This window comes from Neomonachus schauinslandi, chromosome 4, assembly GCF_002201575.2.
Source record: "Neomonachus schauinslandi chromosome 4, ASM220157v2, whole genome shotgun sequence".
Taxonomy (NCBI): domain Eukaryota; kingdom Metazoa; phylum Chordata; class Mammalia; order Carnivora; family Phocidae; genus Neomonachus; species Neomonachus schauinslandi.
Genome location: NC_058406.1, coordinates 56,937,432 through 56,949,808, shown reverse-complemented (window position 1 = coordinate 56,949,808; position 12,377 = coordinate 56,937,432).

The following is a 12,377-nucleotide window of genomic DNA, read 5'->3' as shown; positions in this document are numbered from 1 at the left end:
CCACCAAGGGAAATAATGCTTCAGCTGAGTATTACAAAAAGTAGACATGGATTGGCAACTGTCAACTCCCTAAAAGTCCAACAGAAAAATCTGAAGATCGGAGCTAAACTTACTAGACATACTGCAGTAAAGGATAACACCACTTTGTCAAAGGCTTAGTAGTGTCTCAGAAGGGTGAAGGCATGGGATGATAGAGGATTTTGAGATCCAGTCTCAGTGCCTTTAAAGTGGGTCTAGGAAGTCATAGAGCTAGATGGGAATGAGCAGAGTTTATGACATACCTGTGGATTGGTTTTGAGGCTAGTCTAGATGATGAATCTGTTTGTCTCAGTAAGTAAATTATTTTAACTAGTTCATAGTCAGATCTTCCAGGAACATATATTTCCTAGAGCAAACATCTAAGTTATTTTTGCTTGTTCTCAGTAGTATTTTTTTCTCTCTTTTTTAAAAGATTTTATTTATTTGACAGAGAGAGACACAGTGAGAGAGGGAACACAAGCAGGGGGAGTGGGAGAGGGAGAAGCAGGCTCCCTGCTGTTCAGGGAGCCCGATGCAGGGCTCGATCCCAGGACCCCGGGATCATGACCTGAGCCGAAGGCAGACGCTTAACGACTGAGCCACCCAGGCGCCCCCTCAGTATTATTTAATACAGGGACAAGAAAATATGTCCAGACCCAGTATTGTGTAACCAGGAATGTGAAATGTTAGTTTCAGTACTCACTAAAGGAGATGAAGAAGTGGAGAGAAGGGGACAATGAAATCAGTATGTGCAAAGACAAAGCAATAAAAGCAGCATATTCTCTAAAAATCTTCTGCTTTCTGAATCAAGTTCAAACTTTTCATCTTGATGTTTCAGAACTTCTAGAATGTGAATCAACTTCCATCTAAAGCATTATTTCCTATTCATTACCTACAATGCAACCAGAAAGAAGTGGTCACCATTCCTAATCTTTTGTGCCCAGCCCTATTTGTGCACCTTCACATATCAGGAATCAAATCCCAGTTCTATCATTTCACCAACCATGTGACTTTGAGCAAATAACTTGAAAATTTTGTGCCTATTTCTTCAACTGTAAAAAGGTAGCTGTAAAATATCTTCCTCATAGACAGATAATAAGAAGATAATCTGTCAATAAACAGATATCTACTGAGCACCTTCTAGTGTCAAGCACTTGTTCTAGGGGAAAAGACTGCCTGCATTCAAGGAACTGACATATTTTCAGGTATGTTGTGAAGGAAAATATTGAATCATGTGATAGAGGATGACTGTGTGGAAGAGGCAGCTTACTTCAGCTGGGAGATTTCAAGTGATGCCCATGTTCTTTGAGAAAGGGACCATGAGTATGCCCTTTTTTGTGATACATGCAACATTCTTTCACATTGTTGGCACTGAAAACCAGTGAGAGAATGAGTGAACAATAAGATACTCACAGTGTTACTCTAGAAAATGTAACAAGTAGTTTTTATACAAAAGTTTTCCCATGACTTTTTTAAAGATTTATTTATTTATTTTAGAGAGAAAGAGAGAGAGCACGAGCAGGAAGGGCGGAGGGAGAGGGAGAATCTCAAGCAGACTCCATGCTGAGCATGGAGCCCAATGTGGGGCTCAATCCCACACCCTGAAATCACCTAAGCTAAAACCAAAAGTCAGACATAAAACCAACTGTGCCACTCAGGTGCACCTCCATAACTTAAAAAATCATCTTGATGAAGGTTTTAAGAAGTTGGGTTCAGGATAAGTTGTTAATATAAATATAAATTATTAGTATAATTATATAATTAATATAGTTAATATAATTATATATTATATAATTGAATATAATTGTTAATAATAAAAATGCAGTTATAAATTTGTTGTCAAAAATTAGATGCAGAAATGAGGTTTTTGTGTCTGAGAAGTAGAGCCTGTAAGAGGAGTAAGGCTTTATCCTGCTAATAGGGAGAGCTTTTTTGTTCCTGAAATCAAATTAAATTACACAATATTTAATGTATTGCCCCCAAATTGATAAAATGTAAGTCCTCTCCTTCAGGCTTACACTAAGAATTAATAGTCTCTTCTTCACAGAGCAATAAGCTCATTACCACAGTTGCTTTTTCTAGCCATGGGGAAGAATGACAGAATAATTACATTTTCAAAAAAATAATATGTGATGAAGAATGTGTCCTTGTGTTTGCATGGAGAAAGCATCTGGACAAATGACATCAAAATATAGAACCTAGCTTCAGTGATCTGAATGCTAAAAATTTTCCATACCTTACAAAAAAAGAAAAAAGGTAGTTTAACTCTACCAATTCTTTCTTCAACTCTATCCTTACAATATGCTTTTAAAGAAAAAAAAAATACATGTATAATTACTGAATAATAACTACGTGCCAGGCACTATACTAAACACTTTATGTTAATTACCTCATTTCATTCCCACAATAGCCCTAAGGGGTGGGTACTATTTTATCCCCTATTACATGTAAGAAAACTGAGGGTCAATAAAATTAACTGCCACATATGCCTGAACATAAGAGAACCCAGAATATAGGATGCTCTTTTGATATCCAAATGAGAATACAAACAAAATAGCAATGAGGGTAAAGGCCTAATTGAGTATATGTATACTAGTAAGAATGTAAATTTTAAAAGCCAAATATGTACATATTTGATTTAATTAGTTACATACTTATTTTAAATCACACATTCTGTAAATTAATGCATTACATTAAAAATACTACTTTCTTCTATCCTCAAATTTCATGAAACAACTTTATTCAAACTCTTCACATGCCTCTTAATATCAAAATCCTACTGTTCACTGGAGCCACGTTTCTGAGACAAGTAACAGTTTTACAGAAATAACATCTGTATTAATCAAGTTCTCCAAAGAGCTAATATAATGTATATTATATATATGCACACTATATAAAATATAAAATACTCACATGCTGAGAGAGAGAGAGAGGAGACTTATTATGAGGAATTGGCTCACACAATTATAAACGCTGGTAAGTCCAAAATCCGCAGGGCATTCCAATGGTGTGTGAGACCCACAGAGAGATGTTCCAGTTGAATGGCCATCAGGCAGGAAGAGCCAATGTTGCAGATAAACTCAGGAGGTAATTGTCTAGAGAATTTTTCTCATGGAGGGAATGATCAGTCTTTTGGTTTTATTCACCCTTTTGACTGATTGGATGAGGCCCACCCACATAATGAAGGGTAATCTGCCTTACTCTACTGATTAAAATGTAATGTAATCTAATGTTAAAATCTACCAATTGAAATGTTCATCTCATCCAGAAACACCCTTGCAGAAAATACTCAGAAAAATGTTTGACCAAATATGCAGGAACCCCATGGACCAGTTAAGCTGACATATAAATGTAACCATCCCACCATCTTAACTTTTAAGCTGTTTGAGACGTAGCACTTTTTGAATATGTTTGTTACACAGTTACAATAAATTTTATTGTGGAATAAAATCACAATTGCATAACAATATTACTTTTTTTCTATTTAAATGTAGGTGTGTGTTTTGTGATTTCCATAAGGTAACCACTCAGAGTATTATTTTTAAGCAGTTATTTCCTAATGTGGTTGCATATTGAAATGGCCTAGGAAGTTCTTTTTGTCTTTTTGTCTTTTTGTCTTGTGTGTGTGTTGTTTTTTTTTATATACGGCTCTGGTCCCAGCCCCAGAGAATCAGACTTAATAGATATGGAGTTGGACCTGGGCCTGGGAATTTTAAAAGCTTCCTAGATGATTCCAACCACTGTTTTTAAAGTAATCCTTAAAAAACTCTTTTAAAAAACATCCACCTCCTGCCCTTATGAAGTCCTCCCCTAAAAAGAATCTAAATCTGAGCTATTTCTGTAGCTCCTTTTTGTCATTCCCACTGGGTAAACTCCAGAAGCTTCCTAAACTTGCATTAAATGAAATAATTTAGGGTTAATGTGCCTCAATCCAACAGCAGCAGAAGCACTAATACTTTTGATGCTTTGACACCTTTGGGTCCTACCGAATTCATAGTGCAATAGATTTTTTTTTTTAATGTTTATTGACTCATTGACTCCCTTGGGGAAGTCTTCTCACCCAAGGGACTATAAGTCCAAGGCATGTATCATAGTCTATTTATCCATTAATCTACTGAAGGACATCTTGGTTTCTTCCAAGTTGGGGCAATTGTATAACACTACTATAAACATCCATGTGCACATTTTTGTGTGGACATAAGTTTCACTTAAATACCAAGGAATATGATTCCTGGGTGGTAAGTAGAAGTATTTAGTTTTATAAGAAAATGATAAACTATCTTCCAAAGTGGCTCTACCATTTTGTATTCCCACCAGCAGTGAATGAGAGTTCCTGTTGTTCCACATCCTCAGCAGCATTTGGTGCTGTCAGTGTTCCACATTTTGGCCATTCTAATAGGCATGTAGTGGTATCTCACTATTGTTTTAATTTGCAATTCCCTAATGACATATGATCTTGAACATCTTTCTATCTGCTGTATGTCTTCTTTGGTGCGGTTTCTATTAAGGTCTTTGTCCCATTTCTTAATGGTTTGTTTTCTTATTTTGGGTTTTAAGAGTTCTTTGTGTATCTAGGATAATAATCCTTTCTCAGATATGTATTTTGCGAATAGTTTCTTCCAGTTCCTGGCTTGTCTTCTCATTCTCTTCACATTGTCTTTGACAGAGCAGTTTTTTAATTATAATGAAGTCTACCTTATCAATTATTTCTTTCCTAGGTTGTGCCTTTGGTATTATATCTAAAAAAATCATTGCCATACCCAAGACCATCTAGCTTTTCTCCTATGTTATCTCCTAGGAGTTTTACAGTTCTGCAATCCATATTGAGTTAATGTTTGTGGTGGAGAGAAGGTCTTTATCTAGATTCCTTTTTTTTGTTGTTGTTGTTGTTGTTGTTGTCATGTGGATTGTCCAGTTGCTCTGGAACCATTTGTTGAAAAGACTATCTTTGCTCCCTTGTATCACCTTTGCCCATTTATGGAAGATCAGTTGATATTTATGTGAGTCTATTACTGGCTCTCTAATCTGTTCCATTGATGTATCTGTTTATTCCTTCACCAATACCACACTGTCTTGATTGCTATGTCTTTATAGTAGGTCTTAAATTCAGCCAATGTCAGTCCTCTGATTTTGTTCTCCTTCAATGTTGTGTTGGCTATTCTGGATCTTTTGCCTCTCCATATGAACTTTAGAATCAGTTTGTCTATATCCACAAGGCTATGGAAATTTTTATTGAGATATTATTGACATATAACATGGGCTATGGAATTTGTATTACATTTGTAAGCAATGGAGCACCACTAAAATAGGTAGAAGGAAGGGTGACATGTACATAGTGAGCTTTAAAAAAGTAATTTTTGGAACTGAATAGATTAAGAAAGTACTACAGTAGGAGTGGAAAGATGGTCCTATTTCCCTCCCTCCCTTGTCCCTTGCTTTGCACTCCCCCTTTCCCCAATTTACTTTTCCTTAATCTAGGCATAACCTGTGTTCACTTTCATCCTCTACATGGGACCTCTCTGTCAAGACTTGGCAGAAAAACCAACATAATGTGGGAGGGGTATTGTAAAAAAAAAAAAAAGGAGTGGGTTAATAATAAAAATGTAGAGTTTTTATATGCATATGAAGTGAAGTTGTTATCAGCTTAAAATAGACTGTTATAAATATACGATGTTTTATGTAAGCTTCATGATGACCACAAAGCAAAAACCTATAGTTGATACATGAAAAATAAAGAGAAAAGAATTAAAGCATACCACTACAGAATATCATCAAATCTTAAAAAGAGACACAGAGAGAAGGATAAATGAATAAAAGAATTGTAAAAACAACCAGAAATCAATTAACAAGATGGTAACAATAACCCCATATCTATCAATAATTACCTTAAATGTAAATGCACTAAAATCTCCAATCAAGACATAGAGTGGCTAAATGCACTGGGGAAAAAAAAGAAAGAAAAGAAAGAACAAATTATTTGATGCCCAAAGAGACTCACTTCAATTTAAGGATACACATAGACTGAAAGTGAAAAGATGGATAAAGATATTCTACACAAATAGAAACCAAAAGAAAGCAGTGTAGCTATACTTATATGAAACAAAATAGACTTTCAGCAAAAGACTGTAACAGGAGACACAGGGTCATTCTATAATGATAAAGGGATTGCTTCACCAAGAGGATATAACATTTGTAAATATTTATGCACCCAATATAGGTGCACCTAAATATATAAACAAATATTAAGAGATCTGAAAGGAGAGACAGACAGCAATACAGTAAGAGCAGGGAACTTCAATACCCCACTTTCAACAATGGCTGGATTATCAAGACAGAAAATAAATAGGAAACACTGAACTTAAAGGACACATTAGACCAGCTCATTTAACAAACATATACAAAACATTCCATCCAACAGCAGCAGAATACACATCATTCTCAAATGCACAAGGAGATTCTCCAGGATAGATCAAATATTAGACCACAAATTATATCTGATAAAGGATCAATATTCAAAATATATTTTTTTTCCTTCCAAACTTCTTTTTTTATTTATTATGTTTTTAATTTACATTTTGTTAACATATGATGCAATATTGGTTTCTGGAGTAGAATTCAGTGTTTCATCACTTACATACCACACCCAGTGCTCATCATAAAAAGTGCCCTCCTTAACACCCATTACCCCTCTAGCCCATCTCCCTCCATCAACCGTCAGTTTATTCTCTGTTGTTAAGAGTCACTTAGGCTTGTTTCCCTCTCTCCTTTTTTTCTTTTTCCCCTTCTCATATGTTCATCTGTTTTCTTTCTTAAATTCCACATAAGAGTGAAATCGTATGGTATTTGTCTTTCTCTGACTGACTTATTTCACTTAGCATAATACACTCTAGTTCCATCCGCGTCATTGCAAATGGCAAGATTTCATCTTTTTTGATGGCTGAATAATATTCCATTGTATATATAGGTATACCACATCTTCTTTATCCATTCATCAGTCAATGGACATGTAGTCGCTCTCCATAGTTTTGTTATAGTTGAAAATGCTGCTATAAACATTGGGGTGCATGTACCCCTTTGAATCTGTATTTTCGTATCCTTTGGGTAAATACCTAGTAGTATAATTGCTGGATCGAAGGTAGTTCTATTTTTAACTTTTTGAAGAACCTCCAAACTGTTCTCCAGAGTGGCTGTACCAGTTTGCATTCCCACGAACAGTGCAAGAGGGTTCCCCTTTCTCCACATCCTCACCAACACCTGTTGTTTCTTGTGTTGTTAATTTTAGCCATTCTGACAGGTATGAGGTGATATCTAATCATGGTTTTCATTTGTATTTCCTTGATGATGAGTGATGGTGAACAACTTTTCATGTGTTTGTTAGCCATCTGGATGTCTTCTTTGGAAAAGTGTCTATTCATGTCTTCTCCCCATTTTTTAACTGGATTATTTGTTTTCTGGGTGATAAGTTTGGTAAGTTCTTTGTAGATTTTGGATAGTAACCCTTTATCAGATATGCCATTTGCAAATATCTGCTCCCATTCTATAGGCTGCCTTTTAGTTTTGTTGGTTGTTTCCTTCCCTGTGTGAAAGCTCTTTATCTTGATGAAGTCCCAATAGTTCATTTTTGCTTTTGTTTCCCTTGCCTCCAGCGACATGTCTAATGCATTTAAAAAATTATACAACCTGGGATGCCTGGGTGGCTCAATCAGTTAAGCATCTGCCTTCGGCTCAGATCATGATCCCAGGGTCCTGGGATCAAGTCCAGCATCGGGCTCCCTGCTTGGCGGGGAGCCTGCTTCTCCCTCTGCCTGCTGTTCCTTGTGCTCTCTTTCTCTCTGACAAATAAATTAAATCTTAAAAAATAATAAAATAATTAAAAATAAAAAATTATACATCAAAAATTCTGATTAAAAAATTGGCAGAAGAACTGAAATACATTTTTTCCAAAGAAGACATAAAAGTGGACAACACCCTGGACTCCAGGAAACAAAATGACGGTTACAGAAGGGAGGGGGGTGGGGGTTGGGGTAGCCGGGTGATCACACGTGCCCTCCTTAATACCACTGTTAGAATGGCAATCATCAAAAAGACAAGAGATAACAAGTGTTGACTCGAATATGGAGAAAAGGGAATCTCTATGCATTGTTGGGGGGAATTGAAGTTGGTACAGCCACTATGGAAAACAGAATTGAAGTGCCTCAAAAAAATTAAAAATAGGACTACCATATGACCCAGCAATACCACTTCTGGGTGTATATACAAAGGAAATGAAAACAGGATCTCGAAGAGATATCCACAACCCTGTTTATTGCAGCATTATTCATAATAGCCAATACAGAGAAACAATCTTAGTGTTCATCAATGGATGAATAGATAAAGATGCAAAATACACACACATGGAATATTGTTCAGACGTAAGAAAGAAGGAAATTCTGCCATTTGTAACAACATGGGGTGATCCTTAGAGGCATTATGCTAAGTGAAATAAGTCAGAGAAATACAAATACTGTATATTAATTATATGCAGAATCTAAAAGATGAACTTGTAAAACCTAGGAGTAGAACACTGGTTACCAGGGATTATAAGGTGGGAAAAATGGGGAAACATTGGTCAAAGTGTACAAACATTGGTGATTATAGTTAATAACAATGTATTATATACTTGAAAGTTGCTTAGAGAATAGATCGGAAATGTTCTCACCACACACACACACACACACACTCACAAATTATAATTATGTGATGTGACTGATAGAGTGTTAGCTAATGCTATGGTGATCATCATTTTGCAATGTGTAAGTGTATCAAATCAACACATGTATGCCTTAAACTTTCACGATGTTATATGTCAATTATATAACAATAAATCTGGAAAAAATGAAATATTCTGTGGTTGCTTTTAAGTTTTTCTCTTTATCACTGATTTTAAGTAATTTGATTATGATCATCTCGGTGTAGCTTTCTTCATGTTTTTTGTGATTAAGTTTCATGGAGCTTCTTGGACCAATAGGAACTTGGAAATAATTACAACCATTATTTCTTCAAACATTTTTTCACCCCTCATTCCCACTGGCCACCAGTTCTAGGATTCCAACTACATGAATGGTATACTGTTTAGTATTATCTAGGCAGAACCAGCTAGATAATTTGCAGGGCTCAGTGCAAAACTAAAATGAGGGGACCCTTATTCAAAAATTGCTAAGAATTTCAAAAGGCACCAATGGAACATTAAACCAAGTGAGCGCTCCTTCTGAGTACAGAGATGATGTGACAAGAAACGTAGCTCATAGGTAATCAAAACTTTTTTCATAGTATTTCAGTCTTTTTCTCATCCTTCATCTTGGATAGCTTGTGTTGCTATGTTTTTAAGATCATATATCTCTTCTTCTGTAGCATCTAAATTGCTGTTAAGCTCATCCAATGAATTTTTAATTTGGGGTACTGTATTTTTAGTTCTATGAGTACCATTTGGTTCTTTCATATTTCTTCCATTTTTCATTATGTTCATGTATTCCTATATATCCTTAATCATAAATTAAGAATAATTAATGGTTGAGATATTCTGTCTAGTCAGAAAACCAATGTTTCTTAGCACTATGTAATCTCCAGAATCTCTTGTTCAGCTCAAAAGAAAAAAGAAAGAAGAAAAAACCTGTAGCTGTTCTTTGAAAGACCTCAGTCATCCTGTGCATGTGCAGCTTAGCCGCCAAAACTCAAGAACCCCTTTGAAGATTCCTTGTTCCTCAAGCTCACTTTGCTCATTCTCCCTAAACACCTTTAACATTTATTACTTTGTTTGACATTTATTATATGTATCATGGACAGGAATCCAGGGAGCAAGTACAATGGTTTATAGTACTACAATTGTTTTTTAAGTAGGCTCCATGCCCAGCATGGAGCCCAATGCAGGGCTTGAACTCAAACCATGAGATTGAGACCTGAGCTGAGATCAAGCGTCAGACGCTTAACCGACTGAGCCACCCAGGCGCCCCTACAAATTTTTTTTTTTTTGGAATACCTTCTCTAAAAATTTTTCCCCCAAATTACACAAAAATTATCTACCTCTTATTTATAATAAATGTCATTCCTTGGCAAAGCAAAAAAAAACATGCTATAAACCTATGAAAATGACAGTTCAAATCAGGCCCAATGTACGTAATAATTTTTGTCTTCGGTATATAAATATTTGCTTAGATTTCATTTATATACATAGCATAATCATGTATTTTTAAACTGTTAAAGACTGGAATAAACTCCAACAGGTTTATTCATATATGCTATGCACCAAGTTTCTAACACATTAGAGAATACCAACTTAACAAGGGCTGTTGAGCGAACTGGACTTTGTTTAGTGCTCAGAATTCAGAACCTCCTGCCAACTCTGTGCACATATTTAACCTTCTTTTCAGTGTGGAATTGATTACTCTTTGTTCTATTCTTTTTATGAATTTCATATGTTTGCTTCTATTAAGCTCTATAAGAGTGTCAGTATCATTCATTAAAAGTTTCTTCATACCCTACAGCCAAAACAAACTAAAGAAGTAAACAGAAGATGGTAACTGTCATCCATAAAACCTAATTTCAGATTGTTAAGTTCATCAAAATTGTCTCATTGTTCTCATTAACTAGCTTATTTTAGGTAAGTGCTAAAAATTTGAATTTTTCAAATAAATTATTAATAAAATACTGTATTACACATTTTATAAGTCTTATATATTGGAAATCCACAGGAGATACAATTTTTCATCAAAAATATTTCTCCTTCCAAAAATCAGTTCTGAAAATCACTATTTAAGATGAACAAAAATCTTCAATGTTCAGAGAAATCCTAGACTGATTCTGGCCTAAATATTTTGTTTTTTTTCCTGGGCCTTCCTGTCTTTTTCTTTCTTGTCTTTCTGTAAACTCTCTCCCTCATTTCTACCTCCTATGACATGCAAAAAAAGCTACTTTTTCATGAAATTTTCATAACCATATTTCTAATAATAGCATGGATGTAACAAAATTTAATGAACATTATTCTATTGATATTTACTTTGTTTCCAATATTTCTTCATTATAATGAGCACTATCATTAAGATATTCAAGACTATAGAACAGTTCATATTTTATATTATTTTCTCATGACAGACTCAAAGTAATGGAATATTACATAAAAACTACTATTACTGGGGCACCTGGGTGGCTCAGTTGTTAAGCGTCTGCCTTCAGCTCAGGTCACGATCCCAGGATCCTCGGATCAAGCCCCGCATTGGGCTCCCTGCTCAGTGGGAAGCTGCTTCTCCCTCTCCCGCTCCCTCTGCTTGTGTTCCCTCTCTCGCTGTGTCTCTCTCTGTCAAATAAATAAATAAAATCTTTAAAAAAAAAACTACTATTATTTATTTCTTAAAAGACTTTTTAGCAAATCATTTTCAGTAGATAGTGAGAGCCACTTCAAATTGGAAAGCAAATACTATCTTATGTTATCTGCTCAAAGTTAATTTCACAGAAGACCCTCTGCCTATTAAGTAATAGATTTGAACCTGTTACACATTTGTTTTGCATTCCTTGCTCCAAGAAGACTTGCGTTACTCACCCTACTGCCACCCCAAGACTGGGGATATATTCCTTCTTATGTGCCCTCAGGAGCCCCTTTGTTTTTACATTTCATAGCTCTAACACTGTTTCATAATTGCTCTTGCATATGTGTGCCTTGCCCCTAGATTTTATATACCTGTCAACAGGGCTTTATCTTGTTCACAGATCTATTTCCCAGAACCTGGAACAGTGTCTGGCACAGAGCAGAGATGCAAGAATTTATGCTGAATCGAGTAGTTATCTTTATTAAAGAAGTAGATATATATGTATGTAGAGGACTAATTCTATTTATAATCCCACAGCCAGCCTCCTTCACTCCAAAGTAGGTGACAAGGGGTGCCTGGGTCGTTCAGTCAGTTAAGTGTCCAACTCTCAATTTCAGCTCAAGACATGATTTTAGGGTCGTGAGATCGAGCCCCACGTTAGGTTCTACATTGGGCAAGGAGTCTGCTTGAGATTCTTTCTCTCCCTCTCCCTCTGCCCCATCCACCACCCCCAAATCACACAATACTCTCTCTTTAAAAAAAAAAAAAAAAAAGGAAGGTGACAAACAAAAACTGCTAGACAACTAATTCATATAAAAGAAATCTTGAGAATATACATCAGGCCACTTAGAGATGCTGACTTTCCCATTCTAAGTTTGCCTCTGACAGGCAAATCATTTATGAATAAATTTTTTTCCCTTAATTTTTGCAGTAAGGAAATAAACATGATGTCTCTAGAGCACTAGCATGAACATCATGCTCTGAAATTTGGCCCCAGAGGGAGAGGTCAGCAAGGGAAAA